This window comes from Pteropus medius, unplaced genomic scaffold, assembly GCF_902729225.1.
Source record: "Pteropus medius unplaced genomic scaffold, Ma_sr-lr_union100, whole genome shotgun sequence".
In the NCBI taxonomy this organism is placed as follows: domain Eukaryota; kingdom Metazoa; phylum Chordata; class Mammalia; order Chiroptera; family Pteropodidae; genus Pteropus; species Pteropus medius.
The window spans coordinates 7,013,390-7,029,953 of record NW_024340849.1 but is presented as its reverse complement, the minus strand read 5'-3'; the positions used below and the strand labels follow the sequence as shown (position 1 = coordinate 7,029,953).

Genomic DNA, 16,564 nt, shown 5'->3' with positions numbered 1-16,564 from the left:
ATCCAGGTGCCTGGGGTAATATAATGATTTACTGTCGGATCCTCTGGAATTAATTTAAATATGTACAGTCACTACCGGTATCTATGGAGGAAGCAAACATTACAGTCTTTACCTCTGTGTGCGTGTATGGGTAAAATTTTAATGAAACATGTATGCAAAGAGATAGAATGCAATGAAAACACTATGTATTACCAAGTTTTACCTAAATATGCTTTAAATTTTCTTATCACCTTAAATCAGCTACTTTTAGCCATAAGACACAGCTTCAAATTTATTTTATTAAACCTCTCTACCCATGAATTTAATTTTTATTTCCCCCCGTAATGCCACATGTGTGTATCAATCTTTAAAACTTACGGAGTGGGTACACGTGCACTTTCACCTTGCCTTGTTGCCTGTTATTTTCCTACTTTTAAAAAATGTTAATGAAATATTTTTCATATGTTAAAATATGCCTAGTGTAATCCATTATATCATCCATTATAATTTGGCCACCGCAGGTGATTTATAATATATTATTGTCATTTCTATGTAATATTATATATATCTGAATGTAATCGAGATCATAGGTTATGTGTGCTTGTTTATACTCTTACATAAATGAGTATCAAGGTTATTTTCTAGAAAATAATGCATAAATATAATATTTCGTAATTTTGTACTTTTTTTGGAACATAAATCAGTTACTCAGGCAGGTCAGTGACTTGTCCAATTTCATATGATAGTGGTATAGTAGAATGAGTATTAATGGTTGGGTCTTTTGATTAGAGCTCAGTGCTCTTTTTGTAACGTGGTTTTATTTTCCCCAAAGCACAATCACTTCCAGTCATAAAATGTAGTGAAAACTAAATATATGTGAATAAGAGAGAGAGAGAATAATATGGGCATCTGTGACATCAACGTCATTATATCGATCTCTATGAGTAAATTACATAATATTTAATAAGATCAAAAATATATATTTTCACTGGAAAATACGTAAGAAATGCTTACTTGAGAAAAGTTTCATCATGAAGATTTTCATGTGCCATTAAATACTGCCCCCCTTGTCAATGTGCATTGTCTAGTTGACAAAAAAACACAAATGCATACTCTCAAGAACTTCTAGATATCAGTGTAAATGGTCATAAATAAAGTGTTTGCCAAGGCAGATTTTAGTGACAATGCTTCTTGATTAAGCTTTAGTCATTTAATCATAAATCAGAAAAATAAATTTTTAAAAAACATAGTTTTAAAATATGAATTATGTAGAGAGAGGGATGGTAAGAAAAGTATTGATTTTTGGCAGCCTAGCATATTAATGAATTAATGTGTCCTTTCTTGCTCTGCAATTTTGAACCTTTCATTAGCAGCTAGGTGGATGGATAAAGCCAGTGAGAATCCACCTTACAGAACAAAGATGCCTCATTTTAATACTAAGTTCAACAGTTACAGTTGGGTTGTCAAACAAGATAAATCAGAAATGGGGACAAATGAAGAATGCGTCTTTCTCTCACCCTTGCTTCTTACCTTCTGCTAGGGTAAATAAACAAAAACAGACAAATAAATAAAAACTAAGATAATATAGTGGTGAATACCCTTGACAGTCAGGATGAGGGGACTACTTAGTAAGGTTCCTAGCGACCGGAGGCCCTACCAGGAAACAAACTCATCAGAAATAGGGGGTAGTGAGGCTGACATTAGTCAACAGTCTAAGCAAGGCTGGTTACATCTTGGGGAAAATAAAATATCAAATAATGACCAATAATAATGAGAACAAGAATTAGCTTTTTCTGTATCCACCTGCCATCTAGCAACGAGGAATACGTTGCGTCGAATCTCACTTAGAAGGAACACGATAAGGAGACAAATGGAAAAAGAGGAGTGTGGGGAAAAAACAATGACTCAGCGCTTGGCCTGAATTTCATGTGAAAATACTGGATACAGTGATACAGGATATGTAAAACCGTGTTCAAATCTGATCTCACAAGCGATGGGCAGCATTGGTCTGTGAAGATAGCCTATAGTTACACCCTAAGGTTTGGAAGCATGGTTGATCCAGAATTCGGTAACTGGTTAAAAAAACATGCTTCTCTTTCTATTTCACTGAATGAGGAAAGGCAAGTTCAAGTTTTTTCAATTCTCCTATCCTAGTAAAATAAAAACCAAAGTGGCTTCTCCAAGGAGATGTTGCAGATAAGTGTCATAATATCCTCTAAAAGTGAGGGGTGGATATTTCCATTTATCTCCATAGAAGTAGCTTACCGGACAGTGAAGATCCATCTAATATCGCGACAATGGATAATCCCATTAGGTCTCCAATCATACACGTTCTTAACATACTTTATGAGAGCAAATCAACACGACCTTTGGCATCTGCTAAATATCTATATTGTTAAGAAAAATGCCAACTCCCTGCCAAGCATTAGGTCAGGCTTTGGAAGATACTGAGACAAATAAGCATATAGTTCTATAAAGTAGAACCATTTGCGTTGAGAATTTATCACTTGATGAGTCACTATAACAAATAGTTCATGTAATAATGTAATACATACCACATAATCTTTAAATTAATCCAAGAGGGAACTGGATCTTAATGAAGCTAAGCGACTTAAATAATACAGACAGTAGATAGGTAAATCTTCAATCCCAAGTCTTTAAGGCCATGGGGTCTTCACCATCATGATATTGTAGTAAAAGACAACTACAATGTAAACATATTCAGTCTAGAAAGAGAAATTTATGAGAGCTAAACTTTAGCAAAATGCAGACAAAATTAAATATAAAGCAAATTGTTAAAGTAGGAATTAACACTTTTAGGAAGATATTCAGGCAATATTAAGAATGAATAAAGCAAGATGAATTATTTTGTTAAAAGTGTTAACCTTCTATACTAAATCTTGGGATTCTGGGTGAATAGCCTGAAGCTTGGAAGGCTGTCATAAACAAAATAAGACTATCTGTCCTTTCATCGTATGCCTTAAACTTTTGCTGTCATGTCCCTCCAAAATATCTGTGAAACCAGGCAATCTGTGAAAAAGAAATCTGTATCTGAAATATTCCTCCAATGTGTACAAAAGAAGTTGAATGTTTATCTATGTGCTCTGTATTCTCAAATTTAAACTGAATCGTCACATAAATTTAGTCCAAAATTTAAAAATAGAACATTTTATCATTTGATAATTAAATCGTTTATCTTGTGATAGTCTAAGACTACATTCTTTCCATGCAGGGGAAAAAAAAAAAATAACCATGTTGCTTATAGACCATCACTTTAAAGCTTTTTTTCTTTCAACTTTTAGTTAGATAATTTATTTTCATTTATATAATTTCCTTCATCCTTAAGCTTAGGAATTCACAATAATACATGTGTCCTTAATTGGCAGCCGGCAGTTTAATTATATCAATACAATAAACCATCCCCCAAGGTGTCTTTTTGTTTATATTTGTTCTAAAATATGTATGAGCTCTCAAAGTTAATATTTGGATTAAAACGAACTGATAATTAAATGATCAGAATTAGTAATAATACATGCAATAACATAAACCACTTTGTTCTCTAAGTGTGAAGAGATTATGAGACCGATTCAAGCTGCATAGATTTTATGAACTATTCAGTATTTTCATCAAGGCATTATAGCTTCTTTTATAACAAACACATTGTTAACTGATGGAAAAAAGCATCGTGAAGTCGAGATTTTATATATGTTATAAAATAGAATTTATAATCATCAGTAATGAAGAGTTATAATACCTATCTTCTAAGAATTAGTTGACCTCCTAAGTAAATTATTGCAGAAAGTGTCATTTGTCAAACATTAAATTTTATGACCACATCTAACATTTATTTTTAGGTACATGTAAGAGTCAGGGAATTTTCATTTAATCCTCTATTTAGAGAGTTACTTCAAAAAGCCCAGGATGTGGTAATATAAAACTTTTTCACTTTTATCGTCAAACTAAGTAGTGGAAAAAATGCGTTTTTGAAATGCAAAATAATTTTGAAAAAGCTGTTATAGAAAATGAGAACATTAACTTAACATTTTAAAGCAACATCCACAAGGTTAAACATAAAACAGCTGAAGCCACATATAGATTTTAGAAGCACTTGAAGAAAGGACATTAAAATTCACTGAAAGCCAATAATATGCAAGCCCTGTGCATAGAGCTACCACCTCTGTGATCTGGTTTAATTCACATAAACACCCTTCAAAGTAAGTTCAGTATTCCGCTGTTGTAGGCTTAGAAGCTTAGGTAATTTGCTAGGTCCGCAAGTACAAAGGTGGTGGGCCCGTATATGAACACAGGTAGGTCTGTGTCCAGCATTCATCATCCTTTCGTTGTGCCCAAAGCACTGGTTAAAAGTATCCCTCCGTAGCTGAACTGCCTGAATCCAAGTCTTGTATCTGCTTCCTCTTAGCCCTGTAAACTAGGGTGAACTACTTAACATTCTCTGCCTCAGTTTCTACCTCTTTCGTTTGGGGATAATGTATGAATATTAAACAATACAGTAACTTAGTGAAATGGCATACACATAGTAAATGCTCACTGAACGTTAAGCACCTTTCTGTTCACTCAAGGTCTAATAGCTAATTATCGGTAAAACAAGAACGAGAATTCTGATTTTTTAGCCCTCAGTCCAGCATTTTGTTCAGTAGCCTGATACTATTTTAAAGAAGAAAGATTAATTTTTCAAAAATATTGTATGAGAATGTGGCCTGCTGTGGGGATGTTACCTTACTTATATAAATTGCACAATGAGGAGGGATTCTTAAATCAACATTCAACAAAATAGCTGTATATTCTAATAAGTTAACCTGCCACAGATCCAAGGATGCAGACAAAAGGCAAGAGATTCCTGCATTAGAGATGAAAACTGCACAGTCACAGCATAGCTAGCAGCAGAATCATCAGAATATCCATACTCGATTCCTCTGTCCCATGGGGCAATGTGTGGAATCCAGATGGATGCTACATGTGCACTGGGCAGTATTGCCACCGAGGAACCCAAAGCTTAAGGAATCTGTATTCAATAGCAAGCAGTAAGAGCAGCATTTTCCCCACTAGGGGGCAACCAGGCAGGAACTCTACTCCATTTTGTACTGTGATCTTATTTTAAAAAATTCCAGCAACATAAAATGATCCTGAGAACTGCTCTGGATGAAAGAGTGATAATGACCTTGTAGCTTGGGTATGCTAAGCAAGGCATGTGGGAGTGTGAGTGGCACACTGTGAATAACAGTCTTAACATCAGGGTTAAGCACACACAGACCTGTGAAATCTTGACATTAAGCCTTGGTACCTGTCTGTAAGTTATTTTCAAGACAAAATTTGGGTTGACTTGCCTCATTCATTCTCTGTATATAGAATGAAGTATTATCCAGTAAGTAATACCAATTCTGTAGAAACAGTTAGATCTTTGAAATAACTTCAGAGGGATAAAGGCGAAATGGGTTTCTTGTTTTTCTTAATGAATCCCTTTTAACTACACCTGAGTTTATGTTAATGAAGTCATTTTTGGAAAGCCCCTAGATGACCACAAGATGGGCTGTTTGCCAAGGGAACTGAACATGTGATTAGAGGATTAGAACTGTTCGGTCTACTCCCCTACCTTTGGGAGGGTAGTGGTTGAATTAATCATTACCTGCCAATGCTTTTAATCAACCTGTCTATGTAATGATGCCTTCATAAAAATCCAAAAAACATCGCAAGATTTGGAGAGCTCCTGAGGTGGAGAACAAGAACAAATCCTTATTCTGGGAGGGTGGCAAACCTTCACCTCCATGGGGACAGAGATTTCTGTACTCAGTCCTCTGGACCTCACCCTATATATTTCTTTATCTGGCTTTTGATTTGTACCCTTTGTAAGAAACAATAATCTTGTAGGTAAACTGTTTTACTTAGTTCTGTGAGCTGTTCTAGGAAACGATCAAACCCAAGGAGGAGGTCGTGGGAACCTCTGATTTATAACTGTTTAGTAGGAAACACTGGTGACAACCTGGACTTGTGATTAGCACCTGGAGTGAGCCCTCTTGAGACTGAGCTGGTAACCTATGGCATCTTCAAGAAGGTAGGTAGTGTCAGAACTGACTTGAATTGTAGGACACCCAGCTGTATGATAAAATGTATAATTAGTTAGCAGATGCCCCACTTTCTCTCCTCTGGATCATCATGAAGAGAGTGTACTACTTTCCATTAACATGGGGCTTGAAATGGCCCTCAGCCCATAACCAGGAAGGGCATGGGGCTCTCAGTCCTACAACTATAAGGACTTGAATTCCACTAACAATCTGAAGGATGAAAGTCATACCCTCCCCTAGAGAAACACATGGCCTGCCACCACCTTGATTGTAGTCCAGGAGACCAAGATAAGTCTTCTGATCGCCGAAACTATAAGGTAATAACTTTGTGTTCTTTATAACCTCTAAGTTTATTGCAACTGTCATGGAAGTGACAGAAATGAATACAAAAGACATACACGAGCACGTCTGAACCAAGTGTGCAGTATGCAGTCGCTTCCAGTCTGAGGTAGCTACTATGTTGCTATTTTGGAGATACGTGAATGAGACATAACTGCATTTGAGGTATAATACAATATTAATATTTTGTGTTTTGTAGCTATTTTGTGGAGATTGACTGATGCAGAGATAAACTGTCATGATTTTAGCATTAATAAAGAAGCCAGGGTAAAAGAGGTTAATCAACTATATCAATGCTGCACTTATAAGGTAGCAGAACTTGAACTTGGAGCCACTTTGCTCTTCCTGACTCTGAAGTTATGAATGTCAACTCCAAAGCCACAGTGACTCCCAGTTCCCCCTTAACACACGCTTTCCCCTTTAGAAGACTAATATGGTAACATTGAGTTAGGTATATTTTTGTGGAAGTAGAAAAAGGACAAATATCAAACTCCTGAGGACATGAATTAGGGTGCTTGCATTGAAATGAAAAAAACAGACATGATAAAAGCATTGTATATGTGATACATATTTTAAAGAAAAATTGGACTGTGCAATAAATGGAAAAGATTAAGTAAATGGAGAGGAAGAAGAAAGGATGATTATACGATTGTAAGATCTAAAGCTCTTGGTATCGTTAAATAAGAGAAGGATAATTATAGTTCTGGAAATACTGATTTAACTGATAAGGGGAATGACTCTGAGATGTATGAGACCCATTCATACAGTGAGTCAAAGAGATAAAAGAAAGTAAACTTCCTACAGGAAAACACATTTTCTTACTATTCCTATAATGCTCATGGTTAAATGCAGTTCTTATGGTTTATATGGATACTTCTGAGCCGTGATTGACATTTTTACATACACGCACACACACAAACGGAATGCATATAATATGCATTCCTACTGTCAGCACTTAGTTTAGACTTATTTTATCTCACTAGGACTGTTGTCTTCCTGCCTCAGTTACCTTTTTTAACCATTTATTTTCTTACCTACTGAAAGTTACAGACTTGAAATAAAGGTTGAGTAACCTCAGTAACCTGTAGTGTTTACCCATTTTCTACAGAACGTGTCTCTTTAATGTAGCTTTCATACTCCCATTATCTAACACAAATAATCTATTTAGAATTTTTTACATCGTTCAAAAAATTCTTCGCTCATGCACATAGATGACTAATTTTCTGAACTCATTTTTTTCTAAATTTACTTCCATACTATTGCTGTATTCTAAAATTTCAATATTTATTTTTATAAACTATTAAAATACTTTTGCTGCTGTATTAACTAAAATGCGCTCTTCACTATGAGAAGATTTCTTTGATTCTCTGAATAGCAACAAAGCCTGTCCTTTCTCTAGAATGTAGCAATAATGTAATATTCTCGACTAGTCAGTTAGGACTCTCCCTCCGTTGATTATGATCCTGCTTCTCCACAGTATTTGCCTTGCGAGTTTCCTTAAAAGAGATCCAAATATTATTTGTTTTTTGTCTTTTTTTAATCTCTAATACTGTAGTAGAGTTCTTCACACAGAGTAGCCTCTCAATATTTGCTTAAGATGACTAAAGTGGTAATTCGAAAATGTTTTTGTATGAAGATTTATTGTAGAATCTGCCCAATGGACTGTGTTTGAATGTGCTTGAACTTGTAGCAAATATATTTTGAAGTTGTTTCCAAAGTGGCTACAAAATAATGGTTAGCACCGTTTTTAATGAACAGATGGTATGAAACCATCATTGGAGCCAGAGGGAACCAGTTTAGCTAAGATGTTTTGAAAAGATGGCAGTCTCAGATAGTAATAGGAATTTTTTATTTTTTTTTCCATTTTAGAAAAGTATGCTTTATGGTCTGGTTTCCTGTTACGCTTTCCAAGATGCTGCATTTGAAGGATGTTGCAGTGCAACATGTATAGATTATCGATCTGACAGTTAGTAAGACAAGTTTGTGGAGGAACTATATGAAATGCGAGGTTCAGAGCCATGTTCCAGAACTGAATTTTGGGTTTAGTATGCTTTCGTATAAATGAGTTGAATAAATAAGTAATTTAAATGCAGATGTTACCATTTTCTATGCTAGTGGGGATTGGTGAAAAGTTGCAATCTGTCTAAGGAAAGATCTTTGCTGCTTCTAGATAAGTTTATTTCAGGAACAGGACTTTATAGAGAAGGAACAATGTAACAGCTGTATTTCTTTCGGGTTGGAAAAACAAGAACACATGGATATGTAATTCAAATATAAATGTTGTTCTCTTCAGAAGTTATATATAAAACTGATATTTAGAAATTTATACATTTCATGATAGCATGATGATTTGTCTTATGATTTTTGAAAAATGCCTCAGTGTTTAGCATTACTAACCAAAATTAGTTTTTGCGATGTGTTTTATATAGTAGCTGTCAAAAAAAAAATACCCTAATAAAAAGGACATTTTAAGTTATTCATTTGTTTTAAGAGATAGTGAAAGAGATGCCCTTAGCAAAACTTTTATATAATATAAAAATTGACCTAAAATAGGACAGAAACAGAAGAAAATTCTCTTTGGTATACTAAAGGCATCTTTTATAATTTCCCAATTTTAATTTTTTCATTAAAAAAAACGAATAGAAAATGGAAGTTTTGAAAAGTAAAATATTCAAACCTTTCAAAAGCTTTTGTCTTCCAGTCAAAATGTCAGATATAAGCTAAGCGATTGATAACTATGGTACTAATATTATTTTTAAGCTTTCTTTCAGAAGAATAAGAAAAGGATTGGAAACTTCATGTCAAAGAAACTTCATGACATGAACCTTCATGTCAAAGAAATTGATGAGATTGAAAGTTATGGGGCTTTATCAAACATAAAGAAGCATAAGGCATCATTGGTCATAGAGAAGTTGGATATTACATTTTGAACACAATTATTAATTACTTGATATTCACAATATTTTGTTGTAGAGAAATTTTAGTGGGAAAATATGTTTACTTGTCACAAACAATGTCACAGTAGACTTTTAATGAATATGTAAAAGAATGAGAGAAGATAATGACATTTGACAGAAAAGCAAAGATAAGTATCTAGAGTTGTATTGAAAATACACAGATTAATGCTAAATGAAATATTGACAGGAAGACCTATTACAGGTAAATAGAATTAAAAATAGGGACATAAGACAGATTCTTTCCTGCATGAAAGAGAAAAGTAGGGAAATAGAGAAAAATATCAAATGTGTGAAAGTTAACCTATGATCATTGAGAGAATAGCCACAATATATAACCATTATGATACATTATACACATGAATATACAGTTTTGAAATGTATTAAATAAAAACGTTAGGAAAGGAAATGTTGGCAGAAATAATGTAGCCCTGAGTGTTTTTATCATACTTTTTTCAAATAAGTACCATAAGTAAAACAATATACAGTAGATTGATTATCTAAACAAGTTTCCTGATTACCTTCTTTATACTAAAAACTATGCCAAGAGTTGGAAACAATAGAGGTGTAATATCTTAATTTAGCTTAACAATAACTGATCTAAATATTGTCCAATAATCAAAATATTTAACATAATTTTTCTACCTAATCTTTATTCTTCCTTTTCCTTTTACCATCTAATCTTTCTCCTACTTGCTCTGTTTAAAATATGATGCCTATAAGCATTTGAATTCAATGCAAATACTTGATAATTTACCCTGTAGTTTCTTCTTGGATTCATCAGTTATTTAGAATTGTGTTGATTAATTCCAAATATATTGGAATTCACAGTATTCAAAAGGTGGCAACAGCCTAATGTTTATTGGCAAGTGAATGGATGGGCACAATGTGATATATACAGTAGAATGTGATGCTGCAGTGTGAATGGGCTGCAGAGACACTGTGTTATGCGAAAGAAGTCAGATGCTGAGAGCCACGTGTGTTACTCCATTTATACGAAATGACCAGAATATACAAATGTATGTAGACAGGAGATTAGTGTTGGTCAGGGGCTTTGGCTAGGGGAAGCGGGTGGTGACTGCTGAATCAATATGGGATTTCCATATGATGTGATAAAATTTTTCTGGAACTAGATAGTGTTGAGGGTGGCTGAACATTGTGAATGTGCCAAAAGCCACAGAATCGCATGCATCAAAATGGTTAAAATGATGAATTTTATGTTATGTGAAGTTCACTTTATTAAATGCAATCTTAAAAAAAATCATATACACAGTCACAAACATGAACTACTTATTTAACAATACAGTTTCAGGGCCTATACACCGAAACATAAAATACTGCTGAGAGACCTTATGGAAGAAAACAAATGAAGAAATATTCCATTTAAATGAATCAACACTTTCAATATTATTAAGACTGATTTTTCCCATATTATTTTATAGATTCAGGGCAAGCCTGGTACAATCAAAGGAAATGGCCTAGGGCACAAAGAATAGTTTGGAAAAAGAAGAACAAACTCAGAGGACCTCATTGGCTGATTCTAATTCTTGCTATAAGGCTGTATAATAATAATAATGGCATGGTGTAGATCAATAGGGAAATATTTGCTGATAAAGGTGTCAGGATAATTCAATTGAAAAAGAAATTTACAACAATAGACATACTAGGACAAAGGATGATTTATAGTGAAAAAAGACAGTATTCTTCCTCACACCATGTACAAATAAAACGAAGCATATAAACTAAAGTTATAAAATCTAAAAGAATACATAAGTGAGAATCTTCACTGGGTAAAGCCTCCTTGGAAAACAAGGTTTACAAATGCTAATGGGAAAAACTTGATAAATTAAACTTTGTTGACATGAAATACTCTCCTCTGAGAAAATGTTAAAAAAATGAATAGTCAAGACACAGACTGAGAGAAATAACAATGTATGTATTCTGAAAATGGGAATAGCCTTACAATTTAGTAATAAGATAAAACAGTTAAAATCACCTATGATTTCAATGGAAATTTCACATGGGAAAATGTATGAATGACTATTAAGCCCATGCAAAATTATTCAGCATCATTGTTCTCAAATTAAAAACCACAATGACATCCTAATATCTGCTTAGTAAAGTGTGTAAACTTAAAAACGCTAGTAATACTGAGTGTTTTCAAAGAAATAGGACAAAGAGAACTTTCATTCTTTAGTAGAGGAGATGTAAAATGGCAAAACCCCTTTTTTGTGGCTATTTTCCTTTTTTTTAGCATTTTACTTTATTGTTAGTTTCAAGTATACAGTACATTGGTTAAACATTTACATAGTTTATGGAACAATCCTCCCGATCACGTTTTCTGTCCTCTGGCTCTCCACCTAGCCATTACCTTACTGCTGACTGCCGTGCTCCCCATCCCTGTGACCATGAGCTACTAATTTGTACTTCTCTAACCCTTCACCCCTTTCTCCCAGTCCCTCCACCCCACCCCACCCTGGCCGTCACCAGACTGTCTTCTATATTTGTGAGTCTGTTTTCAATTAGTTTATTCTTTTTTTCCCTTACATTCTGCATGTAAGTAAAATTATGTGGTATGTATCTTTGTTTGACTCATTTCACTCAGCATGATAACCTCGAGGTCTATCCATGTCATTGCAAATGGTAGGATTTCATTTTTTTATAGCTGAGTAATAGTCCATCTATATATGAGCCATAAGTGTTTTTTTTAATGTCAGTTATCTCTCTTTTATTTATTTTTTTTTTAATTTTTATTATTGTGACATTGGTTAACGAAATCCAGTCATTTTCAGATGTACAATTCAACAGTAAAGCATATATATATATATTGCATTGGGTGCTCATCGCCCATAGTTAGATTTCTTTCTCTCACCACATATTGACCCCCTTTTACCCTGTCTATCTCCCTCCTCCCCCTCACCCCTCTGGTAACCACTAGGCTATTGTCCATGTCAATGAGTCTCTGTTTGTCCGTCTTGTTTGTTTGTTGCTTTTAGGTTTATATCCCACATATAAGTGATATCATGTGGTTTTCAACTTTTTCTGTCTGTGATTTCTTTATCCAGTCATCTGTTGATGGGCATTTAGGGTACTTCGATATCTTGGCTGTTATAAATAGTGCTGCCAAGAACATAGGGGTGCGTAGATCTTTATGAATTATTGTTTTGGTTTTCTTTGGATAAATACCCAGAAGTGCAATTGCTGGGTCAAAAGGTAGATCCATTTTAAATTTTTTTAGGAATCTCCAAACTGTCTTCCATGGTGGCCGTACCAGTTTGCAATCCCACCAACAGTGTATGAGGGTTACCTTTTCTCCACATCCTTGCCAACACTTGTTGTTTGATTTATTTATGGTGGCCATTCTGAAAGGTGTGAGGTGATATCTCATTGGGCGCAAAACCACTTTTAACACATACTTACATTTAAAGTAAGCAGTTCTACTTCTAGAAATTCAAACAAGAAAAATAAAACCATGTATCACACAAAGCCTAGTACATAATGGTCTTAGCACCTTTTACAGGTTGAATTAAGTCCCCTTAAAGATGTGTTGAAGTCCTAACCCCTGGTACCTGTGACTGTGACCTCATTTAGAAATAGGGTCTTTGCAGACAAAACAAGTTAAGATAAGGTCCTTAGAGTGAATTCTAATCCAGTATGACTGTGTCCTTATAAGAAGAGAAAATGACAGGTGAAGACACAAATACTTAGGAAGAATGCCATGTGAGCACAGACAGAGGTTGGAGTGATGCGTCTATAAGCCGAGAATGTGTGATACCAGAAACGGAAGAAGTGAGAAAGGATTCTTTCAGAGGCTTCAGAGGGAGCATGGCCCTGCTATCACCTTGATTTTAAACAGTGCGACTAATTTTTGTGGTTTTAAGCCACACAATTTGTGATAGTTTGTTACAGCAACTCTAGTAAATGATGATATCAAACCTGTGCATCAAACCAAATGCTGGAAACAGTCAAAATATTCATCTACAACTGAAAAGATACACTTTGTTAAAGCCGCTCACTGGAATAGTATTCAACAAAAAGAAGAATGAGTAAATGCGTGGAAAACACTGACGAATCTTGAAATCATTACGTGGAGGGGAAGAGGTTTCCTTGTGGGTGACCATCAGGGAATTTTATAAGCTTTTAGGTCTGCAGGTTATTAATCTGAACGCTGGAAGGATTTCAATTAATAATGTGTAAGGTATCTCCAACTATAATATTCCATAAATCGAAAGTCGTGTCCTTGATAACAACTTTACAGTTTAAAATCAGCCTGTAATTATTGAACGATTATAGTAACTAGCTATTAAGAAATAAAAAAGGATCATTTCCATTTTCTTCAGTTGTACTGAGTAGAAAGGAATGAACAGTAGCACATCATAATGAAGAACTATGTCAGAAATAAGTCTAAATATAATGAAACAATTTACTACCATCTAAATTAATTTTTTCAGTTAAGATTAAATTCCCCTTCAAGGAGCACAATTACCATTTCTCCTGCTGTCCAAAAACAAGACAAAATAATAGTAACTGTTATAATAGTCTAAACATACATTACATGTTGAAGAACAAAAGCTGGCAGAGTTAGCTTTGGTGATGTCATTACATTTGCTCTGCATTTCTTTTTTAAATATTAGAATGAAAATTATGCAACTTTGGTTTCTCATGGAAGGATTCGATATACTAGTTTTCTAAAAAGGCCATACAAAGTTTGTGATTGCATACAACATTACATAGATTTTGCTTATTTTTAACAAATTTTTATTTTTGTCTCTTTATCCTATTAAAACTTATGGAAGTTAAAATTATTATGCTTTTACTGTGGCATATGCTTGGAGTACTACATGGTAGGTAGTCACACATAATTTGTAGAATTAATGAATCAAATTATTCGTAATAGAGCTAGAGATGTAATGGCAGATGAGCTTCATCTTCAAGTATTTCAAAATAAGTGAGGAAGAGACATAGGCATAGTTACTTAATACAGCGTAATTTAAATTTGAATATTTCCTCGGGTTGTTAGTAATCTTTACCTCGTGCCTTTAGGCATACAGATGAAAATTGAACGTACTAAGTAGTATATTTTTATTATTTTTGGTCACAGTGTTTGCCGCATATTAAGAATTCCAGCTGTCTCAATTGTTTGATATATATTGTTTTCACTCCAAATGGGTTGAACTCACTCTATAATTATTCCATCCTTAGACCTCAAAAAGTTTTTTCCCCTAGAATGAAATCATGATTCACCCACTGTTCTTTCTTTAAAAAAAAAGAAAAGAAAAAAGGCAATTTTTGTCTTAAGCAAAAGTATATCTGTAAAAAAGACATTTAGCCTTTAACAGATGGACTTATTTCAAGTCATTGATTTCAGGATGCTAAAGAAAGCAGCAGAAAAGTCTTCCTGATAATATTTATTGAATAGATTCCTATCGAATATGGAAGGCATGGCAATAAATAACAGTAACCTTTGTATGGCACAGCTTTAGGCGGAATTAAGGCCAAAAACTTCTCGTGGGATTGAAGACAATTTTGGTGCTAATTACCTTTTTTTCTATATGAAATGTTAACTGTCTAAGAATTAATGGAACAAATCCTTTCAACTAACCTAATGTGTCTGGAGTGATGTCATCCTTAAAGTCTCAGTGGTTCAGCGGTAATCCGTGCATTTCCACGGCCTTTTAAGGCCCCGTTGCCTTTTCCTTGACTCTGAGAATTGTGAGGCCTGCGTACCGACATGCAGTTTTCTCTCCCTTGTATTTGATAAGGGGCATTCATCCAAGGGCAGAATCTCACATTAACATGTTACTGAAGTTTGAGACTTGACTGACACAGCATTATGAAGCAGCTTGATCTTTCCACTCACTTACAGAGCCATCAATCTTCGCACAAATGGACATTGAGATGAAACATCCAGACAAGCGTGGAAAATGGCACCTTGTCCCTGTCATAGCTGCAGTGAGTAGATAGCCCTGAGAAAGCCTCGAGTCATAGGTTATTCTCCTGAGCCCAAGCGCTTTGCCTCAGGGGCTGACCAAGCCACAGGGGTGTTTAGGATCGGAAAGATCAGGTACTTTTCTTGCCTTCCATTTTTAATACTGGAGGGCTGTTATTTGCCACCATGATGAATGCTATCAGTTGTCGAAAAATTAGTTTAAGCTGTAAGACTAAGTCTTGAGATCCCTTTAGCGATCTAAACTGCACTGAACAAAGCACATCAGACAATTTCAGAGGATAACAGAATGATTCAACGCTGTTACTAGATTTAGGGAAAGCAAGCAATCTCTAAATTTATCAGATTATTCGAAATGTTGTGCCTAAGCATTAAATCTGATTTAAAGAGAAAAGCGACCATGCTTTTGTATTATAAAGCAGAGATATAAGTCAAATTATAGGAAAAATATGCTTTCTGAGAATTATATAAATGAGTTTTAAATCTTAAAAATTGCATTGGTGCTATGAGCTGGAGAGTGTAGCTTACCTACAAAAAATTATCAGGCTTTCTTAGGGCCATGAAAATCCATAGGCTAGTTCAGAGATTTGCAGGAACAGAAAGCAGAGCTTGTTATCGCATCTGTTACTGATCTGATTTACATATTTAACTCACTTTAATGATATTCACAAAAGAATTATGTGGAAATGAAAATGTTAACTTTTCAGTTTAATACAAAAACTAGACCAACAATAAAGAAATGCATGGACACTTAACAAGAAAATTTAGGTGGAAGTAAATGATATATACAGTCATCATTTGGGAGAAAATATAATCTAGGTAGGGAGAATTAGTTGGATACTTTTAATGACCTATGTCATTTCTAGAAATCGTTGTCCACTAGAGGATGTGCTTGGTAACCAAGCATGTGAAATGCATGTGAAACCTTCCTCCTCACCACTGACGCAGACAAACTAGCTCTTATCTGATTCATGTTTTCTTTAGCCGCATGCGGAATACTCCTTTCTGTATTGTGATTTTATGAAATATAATATCGTTACGAAATTACAGTCTGATCTCGAATGTTGATAAAAGACCATCAGATTGCTAAGTTTTGCTCTGTCTGCTTCTAGGCTAGGAAATAACTCCTTTCTTATAAGATTTCCACTAATAACCTATCTAATCCTTTGCATATTCTATGTAATTAGCTACCAACAATTCTCAAAAAGCTCATGGTTACATGACAGTTATTTTTTTAAGATTCCTCACATTCCCTCTGTAGGACT

At 34.5% G+C, this 16,564-nt stretch overlaps 1 protein-coding gene across 1 annotated transcript in view; it reads left to right on the top strand.

Moving 5' to 3' along the window:
* Window positions 1–16,564, top strand: part of LOC120583474 (collagen alpha-1(I) chain-like) — a 402,565-nt gene that overhangs the window by 22,754 nt on the left and 363,247 nt on the right. The window lies entirely within an intron of this gene.